The 12,853-nt window shown below is 36.2% G+C and overlaps 1 long non-coding RNA gene across 3 annotated transcripts; it reads right to left on the reverse strand.

Moving 5' to 3' along the window:
* Nucleotides 1-10,868: 10,868 nt before the first annotated feature.
* LOC145739376 (uncharacterized) lies at nucleotides 10,869-12,187 on the reverse strand. 3 transcript variants are annotated; one of them, XR_014181012.1, is made up of 3 exons: nucleotides 12,045-12,181; nucleotides 11,186-11,988; nucleotides 10,869-11,131 (listed from the first exon to the last, which is right to left on the reverse strand). It is a non-coding gene; the product is annotated as an uncharacterized LOC145739376 (long non-coding RNA). The 3 variants fall into 3 exon arrangements; XR_014181011.1 differs by having other exon boundaries at nucleotides 10,869-11,988; nucleotides 12,074-12,187; XR_014181010.1 differs by having other exon boundaries at nucleotides 10,869-11,988.
* Nucleotides 12,188-12,853: the final 666 nt, after the last annotated feature.

Below are 12,853 nucleotides of genomic sequence, written 5' to 3' on the forward strand. Positions count from 1 at the left end.
AGGCAAGTTTCGCCGTATATTCCGATTATTGTACCAATCGTCAGGCATATTCCATCCTGCACCCATGATACAACTCCAGTTTGCAATCTTGGCTGCTCGTGTTTCTCCGGGTCCATCCTCTTTATATAACTGGAACCCAAACACATTTGCTGCCCCCATGACTGCGGTGGAGCTCGTTGCTGCTGAGAGTGCTTGTACGCTTCTTTCTCTCCAGCTTCCAGCCTCATTAGTGTCCATAGGCTGAGTCTTTATTACCTGCGTTTCTCCTCCGGAGAGGCTCAGGTTCTTCATTGTTACTTTCTCATTTCTGAAAGTTTCCATCTTTCCGAGTATATCTGAAATTGACCGCAAGTAACGAAGGTTAAAACGCGTTCCAGGAACATATTCAGTAAAGTGATTTACTGTTATTCCGAAACCCGCTAATCGCTGCTTGATTTCTGGTCTCCTCGGTCCAATTGGATAAAATCTTCCAATGAGATTGTTTGTGAACACGGTGCCAGCTGGTCTTCCTATTCGGAAGTTTGGTACGGGTTCAGCATCGTCCGATGCCAAAGCCATGACCATGTCTCCAGCAATTCCTAATGATGGTACTTCTTCAAATAGGGCGTGCGTGTCAGTGTTTATTTCTGCCGCGTGGTAACCTCCGAAGTTTTGCACGACCGTAGTTGGTAGTGGCGGCACTTCGAGTCTGGTCTCCTTGCCCATTTTGTCCGTGTACGTTCCTATTTCTTTTAAATAAGTAAATAGCGTCTGAGGGACATTGAATACATCATCGGAAGTAGCTTTCCGTAGATCTTTTTCCGCGCTAGTGAGGTGTTGGTCTCCCTGCTTTGCCTTTGTCTCAATGAGCTTTAGTTGCATTAACGCAGTAGCGTAGTACGAAACTTCTTCTCGAGCAATCACTCGATCAATTTGCTTCTCATCTACTCTCATGGCGTCATACGTTTCTGTTGCTATGTCGACTATTTTGGCATAATTTGCAGAAAACACCTGTCTTGGCGCTATTTCCGTCACCGTTACGTCAATACCGAAAATCGCTTCTGAGATTATCGAATCGTTTCGCTGTGGTGTCGGTGTTGCATTTAAATTGGAAGGTGGTGGCAGTGTAGTTTTCCGCTCCCCTTTTGGTTTTTGGACGAATCGTTTCTTTCCCTTGGCGGGATCAAAATTCTCCGGTTTTCCTTTATACCCGGGTGCGATTTTCTGAATTTCTTCAGTAGAATACACTTTCTTTTCACTCTCCATTATTTCAAATCACTTTGTAAAACTTACTGTGATAATTGACATGTCCTATATTGAGACATACTGTGATTGAGACATGTCCTATATTATTGCAGGAAGACACAAAAATAAGTTACACCCTATCGCTTACGCAAGCAGAAGTCTTAGCAAAGCGGAGAAAAATTATTCTATAACTGAATTAGAAGGATTAGCAGTTATATGGGCACTTTCATACTTAAGACACTTTATTTATGGTAAACCTGTAAAAATCGTAACTGATCATCATGCTTTATGTTGGCTAAAGACATTAAAAGACACCACGGGTCGATTAGCTAGATGGTCATTAAAACTGTCGGAATTTGATTACACGGTGTGCCATAAATCAGGAATTGCGCACAAAGACGCTGACTGTGTAAGTAGATATCCGGTACCGCAACCAGATACGGATAAACACGACGTTGAAGAAATACCAACATTTATTTTGGATACTCGTAATATTGAGGAGTTACAGAAGAAAGATGAAAAAATTTCCCAAATAATAATGACAATCAAAAACCCGGAAAATGCTACAATTGGTTTACGTAAGCAGGCAAAAAACTTCAGGATTGAATCCGGAATTTTATACCGAGTAAATCCGAATGATTTAGGTCGAAATAAGCTATTGGTAATACCGCAACAGTTAGTGGGAGAAATTTTGTATTCTCACCATTCGGAACCGCTGAGTGGTCATTTGGGAATAGCGAAAACGCTATCAAAAATTAAGCAACGGTATTATTGGCAAGGGTTGCAAAAAGACGTTGAAAATTTTGTTAAGGGTTGTCCAGATTGTCAAGCTAGAAAAGGTCAGCAAAATCAAAAGCCGATAGGATTTTTACACCCAATTCCTGTGGGAACACCATTTGAAAAGGTGGGGATTGACCTTTTAGGCCCTTTTCGCCGAAGTAGCAATGGTAAAACCATGATAGTGGTAGCAACAGACTATGCAACACGTTGGGCAGAAACTGAGGCGTTACCAAGTGGAAAAGCAGGGCCGGTAGCAAAATTTATTTTGGAAAAAATAATTACAAGACATGTAGCGCCTAAGGAATTATTAAGTGACAGAGGAAAAGTGTTTCAATCAGAATTGGTGACGAAACTATTGAAAGAAATGGGCACTACAAGCCAATTTACAACGGCATATCATCCAGCGACAAATGGTCTTACGGAGCGATTTAATAAGACTCTTGCAAATATGTTGGCAATGTACACCAACACAAATCAGTCAAATTGGGACCAATACTTACCACATGTAACTTTTGCCTATAATTCAGGGAAACAAGACAGCACGCAGTTCTCGCCCTTTATGTTAGTATATGGACGAGAACCTATTTTACCAACTGAAGCGAACATTATGCCGCATACTGAATCTCTTAATAGCAATCAAATGAGGGAAACTAGTCTGGCAATACGTAATTTTGCTGCTGAAAACATAAAAAGACGACAAAACATAGATAAACTTCGCTATGATTGTAAACATAGACATGTGGAGTTTAATGAGGGTGACCAAGTGAAAGTTTTCACCCCGGTAAGGAAAGTTGGGAAAAGTGAAAAATTGCTGCTTAAATGGTTCGGACCTTATTATATAAGACGAAAAATGTCGGACGTGGACTATGAGATACAGAAAGGCAGATCAGACAAAGCAAAAAGAGAAGTTGTTCACGTAAGCAGAATATTACCCTATTATGATCCCTGGACCCCAGAATGCACGCCTTTATAAGGAAAAAAGATGGGAAAAACACACAAAAGAGACAACTTTGAATAACTAAAGAGTATATTACTACTAAAGAAAAAAAAAGGAAACAAACAAACGAAATAAGATAAAATAATAATAATAAAAAAAAAGATAATAACAATAATAAGAGGGAAAAAAAATACAATTAAAATTACACATTTACAAAAAATACAATAAAATTGAAAAATAAAAGTAATGTGAAAAAAAAAAAAAAAAATCAGTAATGGTGGTGGTGGAAGTAGATGCGGTGACCAGTATCATTTATGGTTACCTGGTCACCAGACCACCAAGTTGGAGAATTGCTGTCTCCTGAGGTTGTCTCCTCAATATTATTGTCCCCCGTTGGAGCAGGAATCCCGTTCGGAAGCCGCTCTTTGCGGACCGGGGGCGTCGATGGCCTTGTTGGTACTGGTGACCCCCACGCAGAGGTGTTAGATGAGGGTGACGGATAAGTAACACCCTGGTGGCGCCCAATGGACGGTGAAGCGGACCTGGCACCAATGTCCCTGTCATTATCAGACCAAACGTCGGCGAGCCCTTCACCAGGGCGGCGCATCGTTGAAAGTCTCCGGAAGTCCCGGAGACGGCAACCCCTACCAAACCCAGTTTGGTTGTCACTTGGGGGGCAAGATTGTGGATCTTTAGTTTTGAAAAGAACAACAAATTGGATTACTTTATAATGTGAATAACAAAGCCAACAAATTTACTTACGGTTCATGATGAAAACACGAAAAAAAAAAAACACTACTACACTCAATGGAGTAAAAAGAAAAAAACGACTGCACTCGCAAAGGCACACAAAGAAAGTGACTGGAGAGGAAAAAAGTGAAGGACCGTTTCGTCCATAAAATGACAAAACTGCTGTGAATGCAGTGCTGTATAAGTAAAATAAATAAACGATAATAAGGCACCGTCTATCCCTAACTGACATAAAGATTGTAACACTTTGTATACAAAGTAATAATTTTGTTGAAATGAAAATATTACGTTTGTTGGGTACAAACTTCACATACCGAGTGGTACCTAAATTTGAAGTTACTGAGCTCAGGGATTTTTATTCTCTTATCCGCGTCTGAATTTAATGGCCAATTGAAAGATTCACGAACGGATATTAGTCTAATTTTCCGCAGTTACACCAAAAGTGTGTAAAATGATTATCTAAGCGCGCGTGTTACAAGTTATTTGACTACAATGGAAAAAATGATATAATTAAAATGGCATACTTAGACAAAAAATACGAGGGACGTTAAATATATCGGGAAATGCCATAGGTGCCGAACAAGTAAATACTTGAATAAATATAAATGTCAGGGGTATGTGATAATGGGGGGATAGGCAGATTAAAATAACGAGTTTTCGTTTTATTTTAGTGTTGGATAATTTTGAATATCAGCATAATGTATTCGGTCGAAACAAATGCATCAAATGAATAATATGCGACCGCACTTGTCCCGTAAAAGTGCTGACATGAAATTAAGAGAATATAAATAATTCCATCGCTGTGATTTGCATTTTAGTTAGCGAAGTACCGTGATAGTACCGCGAGTGCGTTTCCTTGAAAAAATACCGATCTAGAGTTTATAAAAATGGAGTGGATTGTGATGTTTCTATATTATGCCCGATGTGTTACGGACATAAATGTTAAGTTACATTTATATGACATGGCGTTATACCATTTATGGGAGTTACATCAAGAAATACAGCGACCAGGAATAGTGTATTTGGGAGTCACAAAGGCGTTACTAGCACTTTGGACCCAGATAATTCACATGGAATACCAGATGATACATATTGATTTATTGACGAGACAAGGAAGAAACCCTACGGAAAGATGTGGTTGTGCAATCTGCGCACCTCCGAGGGTGCCATTCTATCAACCAAGACAATTTTGGGAAATTTGGGGAAGTCTGTTTATGGATGGTTGCGCATGCAATGTTTGTTCGTTCAGAAGGAATTCACAATTCAGGCGGCGTGAACTACATGAACCTCCCCGACCCCATTTACCACCAAGAATGATGGGACATCCATTTAGGGTGCCATCAAGAGGTGAACCTACATTAGTTGAAGTGCCGAGGGTGACTTTGCGACAGAATTGGAATCCCGTTGAGCCACCACTAAATACAGCAAACATGACAAATTGGACTCGGCAGGTGGCTGCCACGCCTCTTCGAAGACAAATAAATCGTACACGTGTACGTGGTACGGCACCATATCAAGTGCCTATACGTGAGGAAAGAAATGAGGACCAGTTAAACACTGATCAGGCGAAACCCGGAGGGACCCAAACCGAACAAGACAAGTGAAACAATTATTGTTCAATATTTTATATCAATATTATATACTATATATTTAAAGTTTATCTATATAATAATGACTATTGTAGCACGAAGAAAATAAATGATATTTAACCATTTTTCTTGTTTAATTAAAGGTAAGATGGGTAAAGTTAATACAGGCGTAATAAGTTTTAAAAGGCGTCAAGTACGTCACTGTTATTAATATGATAATGATGACACAAGCGTTACCCTGACCTACCTCAAAACCGCTGACAAGACAAAATAAACCGAGTATAGGTTGTTTACACTACTTAGGTAGAGTGCATTTCAAACCATAGGGTCATTAGACAACCATAAATTTTGTTTTGTGTTTACGTTTTAATAATTTACTTTCTTATTTTTGTTTACAGATAATCTAAGGAAGAAGCAATCAAACGTTATCGTCAATTTATTTTTGTTTTGGGTAAATAAAATATTTCTCCGCACGGATTTGAAATGAAGTTAGAACGTTCAATGTTCCAGTTTTTAAAACAACTTAGTTGATATGGAAATTGGAACATTAGTTAAACATATGCAGAAGTTATTGCAATCGGTTTGAAGTATACCAGTGAATAAAATTCACTCGGTTGAAGGTTATTAATTTAATTGAAATATAAAAGAAATATGCGTGTAATATTATATATTATTATATGTTATTATTAAGCCTTAAGTAACGCATATTAACCTTTGTTCTTATTTTCATTACATGTAAAAACCGCTTGAGGGAGCCATAAGAAGCCAATGTACTAAATGGCGCTGTGCAAAGCCAGTATTGGACGACCATTGAAGATGACATTTAACAGTATCACCAGAGTCAACCACATGATGAAAATAAAGCCTAAGCAGAAGAGACTATGGAGTATGGAATGGACATTGCTAGACTTCAGCTACTGGACTATTTGGTGACCAGTGGAAGACGATGTGTTAAGTCATAGTCAGGGCAATATATGATTGTGACAAACACTTTTGTGCGAACAATGGCGCAATAAAAGTCGCAACATCAGAGCTACTTATATTGCAATATATGGTACATATTTAAGGGCTACCCAAGGTTTCAAATGTGTTATGTTAATTTAAGGGTTAGTTTAATGATTAGGATTATTATAATTTTTGGGTACGACGAAGCGATGACGGAAAATGGAGAAAGTAAGCATTTAGAAAATATATGATAAAAAGTAAAATTAAAAATTTTCGCTTACTCCATTTTTCAAATGATATTATAATAAGATGAATTTTATATAAGGCTAGCGATAACTTAGGTTGGTAATTAGAATTGTCAAATATAGGAATTACCTCTCTTGGTTTAAACTGGAGGGCCAGTTTCATGGAGAAGGGGCAAATGTCACGAAGGATAATAAATCAAAGTTATTTCACTTGAAAGGAAACATTAAAAATATGGAATGTTTATATTACTTGAGCGGAAACATTAAATTGTGGAATGCGGTCGGAGTGCAACTGCAATTAAGATGCATTTGCTGAATTTGCGAAATAATGTGGAATGTTTTCCAAGTACCGATGGTCGAAGGTCGTCACGAGTTGTCGGCTAGACGATGCCAGGTCTGGGAGTTTTGATTGGTGGAACCAGTGTCTGGAATGCTATAAAAAGGAAGTTGTACCCTAAAGAAGGTTCAGTTCAGTTCAGTCAGTTCAGTCCAGTTCTGTCCAGTCAGTCCAGTTTTGCTGTGCACCACGTTGGTGATCGAACCGCAAATGTCAATTAGACATGTCCGTAACGCTCAAGTAAAGTTAATCGCGAACCGCGCTCCAAGTGACAAGCCTCTCTCCAAGATTCTGTCTTCTATAGAGATGTAAGTATGTTTATCGTACTTCTATGTTGTGTATTAATTTACGCCTGGTTTATTATGATTTTATTGGGAGTTAGTAACGTTTTCGTTGGGTAGGAAACCTGTTATTTTACTAGTCAGTAAGTTAGGAGTTGTTAGGTTTAAGTACGTATTCAATAGAACTTGATGGTAAAGTTAACTGTGTTTTATTTTCACGCTGAAACGAGATCTCAGGCAAATAAGTTGAATTAAATTCAACACGTCACGCTAGTCGTGACAATAGGAACACTAATAACTGGATAGTAACAAATTTTAAGTTAATTACATACTATTTGAGACAGTTTTTTTTTGATTATGTATATAATAATAGTTACATAGTATTATAGTTTACACTTGACAAATAGCATATTTTGGTGGTTTTGGTTTGGCGATAGTATTGATCTGAGTTTTGAACTGTAGTAACATAGACTATCTAAACTATCTTGTTTTGTCAGAATGAGGTCAAATCTCGGGTAAAATGAGATAGACACTCTAAACACACCAAAATTCTTCTTATGTGTATGTAAATGTAGGGTACCTACTTATAATTGTTTTTAATTTAAGTTTAGTTTTTAGTTATCCTATTTTTGCTTAAAGGAGAGTTTACACATGCATAGATTTACTTGCGCCAATAAAAACTTGTGTCCAAGTAAATTAAATTTGCACGTATAAACATCGACTTACATGCAAGTTGTATGTATGCAAAGATACAACTTGCATCAAATCTTTGTTTACACGTGAAAATTTTAGTTTACTTGTTTTTATTGGCGCAAATAAATCTATGCATGTGTAAACTCTTGTTTAATCTAATGAAATTACTTTCTGGTATTTGTTTGCATCTTAGCCATTGTGATGTCTGTCTCAGATGTGGAAAAAACATCAGAAAGTAATCTTTCTAGATCACAGCTTCAAAGTTTGGAAAACACTTCAAAATCATTATACTTACTTACTTAATCCCTACGCACTTAGCTTAAATTCTTAAAAAAAATTGTATCTGTACTGTAACTACTCGTATATTATTAGGTAGCCGTTTATAAACTATAACTTCCCTCACAACTTGACCACAGCTTATTTGAATTGTAAGGGATGAACCAAATAGATGCCAATGATTTGGAATGACTGATTTTTAATAAAACACCCTGTATAATCAACAATTGAACACAGAGGGCATTGTGATTGTAGTAACTGACCAAGAGCATTGGTTCAAGAGTTTGATGGTGTCAATATAGTGCCCAATTTGTTCCTCAATTGATGCCTGTCTCAAATGTTACTGGTAATATCTGTAGAGAAACATCAATTTCAATAATAGTGTAACAACTTATTGAAATCTACTTTATCCGCGAAAAGGTGTGCGTACTTTATGTTGTCAAAGTGAGCGAAAATGTCAGCTGTTGTAGTAGTACAAAAATATTAAAGTAGTTACATTCAAGTTTTAGTTTAAAATGACGAATGTCCTGTGTGTGTATGATAAATGTACGTTTTTCAAAAAAAAACTTAAATTGTTGTTGCTTCGCTACGCAAGAACATTTTATTATTTTTTTCTTTTTTGAAAAAGAAAGGTTCCTACCTTGAATGGTTAATGTTTGGTGTGACATTGTGGGCAATAATATTGGTCTTTTTTTATTGATGGAAATATTAACGCGACAAAATACGCTACTTCTTAAGAGAGAACGAAGAAAATAAAGAAATAAATTTAAATCGATGAATGACCATGTGTTGGTATTAACATGCCGGCTGTCCAGCTCATTCTTTTTTTCTTACGGTGGATTGGCGTGATGGTACTGTTAACTGGCCAGTATGCCAGATTTGACCACCAGATTTCTTTATTTAGGGACGCTTATAACAAATTGTTTATGCAGAAGTGGCAAGAACAGCAGAAACTCGAAAGAAATGATAATTAAGAGAATAATAATAACGTAACATTTATTTGATTTCGTTCTCAAATAAATCTCCTGCTTTAGCCAAGCAGTAGCCTAACCTGTCATAAAATTCCTGACGCACGTTAATGAAAGTTTTGATTAGAAATAGAACCTAGTATTTCAACTATTTTCTGTCGCAATTGGCCTAAATCTTCAGCCTTCATGTGACGATGACCGTAAAGTTTTTGGGTTACATGCCCCCAAAGAAAGAAGTCATTTGGGGCGATCGAGGAGGCCAATAGACAGTACCATTTCTGCAAATCAGACGATTTGGAAATGTTTGGTGCAAAAATGCTTGTACGTCTCTGGCATTATGCGCTGGACAACCGTCTTGGTGGAACCAGATTTCCTGCATTAATGTTCAGATTATGTACAGCTGGTAGCACGTTCTCTCTTAAAAGGTTTAAATACTTATTGGCATTTAAGTTTCCATCAATAAAAAAAGGTCCTATAATATGATTGTTTAAAATGCCAGCCCAAACATTGACCTTTTGCGGATATTGAGTCCGAATAGGTACGCTTATATGCCTATTTTCCCTTGAATAAGCCACAGTAACGGACGGATTGTGACGACCATGCAAGGAAAAAGAGGACTCATCGGTAAATAAAATATTAGCTATGAAAGTATTGTCTTGGTTAGACCTTTCAATCATGTCTTCGCAAAACAACATTCGTTTTTCGCAGTCTTCCGGAAATATTTCTTGTGTTGTGCGTAACTTATAGCACCGGTACTTGTTCCGTTTTAAAATATTTCGCACAGTAGTTGGTGCAATGACAAGCTCCGCAGCAATAGCAGTACTATTACATGGGAAGTTGACTTCTGCCAAACTGCAAACTGCCGTTTCGCGCTGCTCTTGATTTTCATTTCGAGGATGACGGATACCTTCGGGAGGCTGCGGAAAATCGTGATCTCTAAATTTGGTACAGTTTTGCGTACACCCAGTATTTTCAAATCTATGGACCATATCTTTAATTGTCGTACTCGCTGGCAGAGGTCGATTTTTCAAACATAAATATGAATCTTCCGATAATTTCCTCCACTGTACAACCAGAATAGTACCATTTAATAATTTGTACTCGTTATTCGACGGAAAACATCTTGAAAACAAAAATGTTGCCAAAAATGTTATTTTTAAAAGCATTTTAAGCCTTACCTTTATCTGGGGCGCAAACCGTTAATTAGGTAATTTATTTCACTTATCTAATTAATAAATATTCAGTAATGTAATATGTATAATAATAGTGTAATAGGTAGTGTATAAGGACGTAATAAAACAGAACAAGAAAACTTCAATTAGCAAATACAAAATGTTTATTTGAAAAACAAAGGATAAACGACATGTCATTTGAAAATAAGCCCGCGTTGATTTTTGAGTTGGGCCGAATACTTTGGCAGGCTGCGTTCAGAATTTTTGATTATCCGTAATTGTTTTATAATGACTATGATTTCGAGTTTGCGTACTAAAGAACTAATAGAATACTATTAAGATAAGTGGTCTAAATGATAATGTATTAATAATTCAATTAATTGTACCAAACTAGCCTAGTCTAGATTTTTGAAATTTTGAGAGAATCCTGCTACAAAATAAAATTTAAAATTTTGTGACTTTTTTAAAAAAACCAACACTTTTACAAACAATTTTAATACATTTATTTACATACATACTATTTAAAAGAACAGATTTTACTTAAAGACAGTTCAATAATGTTAAATTAAATATTTAGTAGCATTCCATAACTTTCTTACATCAGTAACATCAATAGAAGGAAATTAAGAAAAATATTAAGTAACATTTATTTTTATAAAACTGCCCATTGATTCTCCTCTTGTATGTTATAAACATGGTGGGTTTTACATTATACTGTAGATTGTCAACACAAGTTCCTTTAGTTATACTAAACAGCATGTTTTTAAACAAAATAGAAGTGTATGTTTCCATTCATTAGAAGGTCAAAAATATTCTCAGTGCAGACAAACATGTTCAATAAAACACAAAAGCATGTCATTAGTATTACATACATACATACATTATTACTGACCAATTGCTACTTGTGTGGAGCAGCATGTATGGACATGGTTTGCTACAAATATCATGCTCATAAAATAGCAATACATATTTAGATTTTTTAGTATACCTACTATCTGGAGCATAGGTGAAAGGGGGCCTGCTTTTGGCACATCTGAAGTTCGGTTGCTTATGAGCAAGCCATAAAGTACATAGTGTCTACTTAAAGCAGGCATGCCTATTGCTAGGAAATGTGAACAGCTGAAGGGTACAATGATTCTTGGCATATGCTAAGAAGCAGGCCTTTTTATGAGCGTCTGCACCTTCACTTTGGGTACAGTGGCAGATAGATATGTTGATTGAAAACTTTTTGTTATTGTATTTCCTATGATAAAACACACTATTATACTTACAAATAACCATATTACATTATTTTATGAACTGATATAATTATAGACTTGATATAATAATTATTAAGTACATCGTTGGTTGCATTCCTTAGCAATACAGATAGTGGGAGAATGAATTCTGTGTTACAACCTTCTGTGTGCATGATCTGAAACTACAACTGTAAATTAAAAAGCACAGTCATTAGCCAACTTTACACTTCATTTTACAGCAACCAAGTTGGGTTTACAATTTAATTAAAATGGAGCACTGATCTAAGTATTATATCTTTTGGCAAATTGATTGAACACAACCTGAACACTGGATCAGATGGCTTGTATATTGTCTAGTGAACTGAAGCTTTTAGATGTTTCACACCTTATTATATCATTGTCATTCAACTAAGTAACTTTGCTAATAACAACAGAATACTGTACACCCCATTTGTTAGCTGGTTCCTTAAATGTGGCTTTGTTGGTAACTGGACTCTAGACTCAATAAAAGTTGCGATGTTGTATGGCTAAGCTAGCAAATCGGCTTTACTACCTAAAAATAACTTATTAATAACACTACACTAGAGGAGTCTCTTGCTATTCTCTCACTGATGAATTGTCTGGGGGGAGTTTCCTACCTTAAATTGAGAAGGCCACCAACTAGAGGAACTCTTACTATTGTGTAAATAGTGTTATTTGTTCATGTTTTCCTAAAATCTTACAATAATAGGACTAATAGGAGTACATTCTGGGGGTCTTGTGAAGAATAGCTAACCACGAATTTTGAGTCAATTTTTTTTTTTTGGGTTAGGTTACGTCCTATATAGTACAGATAAAAAAGAAAAAATGCGAACGATCCACAATTTTTGTCACAAATCGTTCAAAAAATCCATGATTTTACAAGCATTTTGTGGAATTTGATCAGCTGATTTGGAAAGTTCGTCTGCGCTGTTGCCAAATCGCACGCGTAGTCTGAAATCAAATATTACATCATTCTTAAAAATTGTAGAAGTGTTTTGAAAAAAGAATGAATATGAGAATATGTGAACCTATGCTAACCTAGTGGCCGATCACATAGAGTAATCAAAAACATGGTTATGCTGTAATGGTTATTTTTTAAATATTATTAAAAAAAAATGCTTAGGTGAACCTATGCTAACCAAGTGACTGATCACTTAGATGGCAACAGCGGACAAAGCATCTCGTCGTAGTAAATTCATGGTTAGTTATTGTTCACAAGACCCACATTCTGGTATTAATATGCCTGTCACTATAAATGATTTCTTGTTTACTTTTAATTTGACAATTGAGGTTAGATTTTAATCGCAGATGACAGATGAAATATAGGGAGGTGTGGTAGCGCTATAGCAATTCGACTGCTAAATGAAAAATAAATAATTTCATTCAAATTGTTAAAC

This window comes from Ips typographus, unplaced genomic scaffold (genome assembly GCF_016097725.1).
Source record: "Ips typographus isolate SLU unplaced genomic scaffold, UJ_Ityp_2.0 IpsContig109, whole genome shotgun sequence".
Lineage (NCBI taxonomy): Eukaryota > Metazoa > Arthropoda > Insecta > Coleoptera > Curculionidae > Ips > Ips typographus.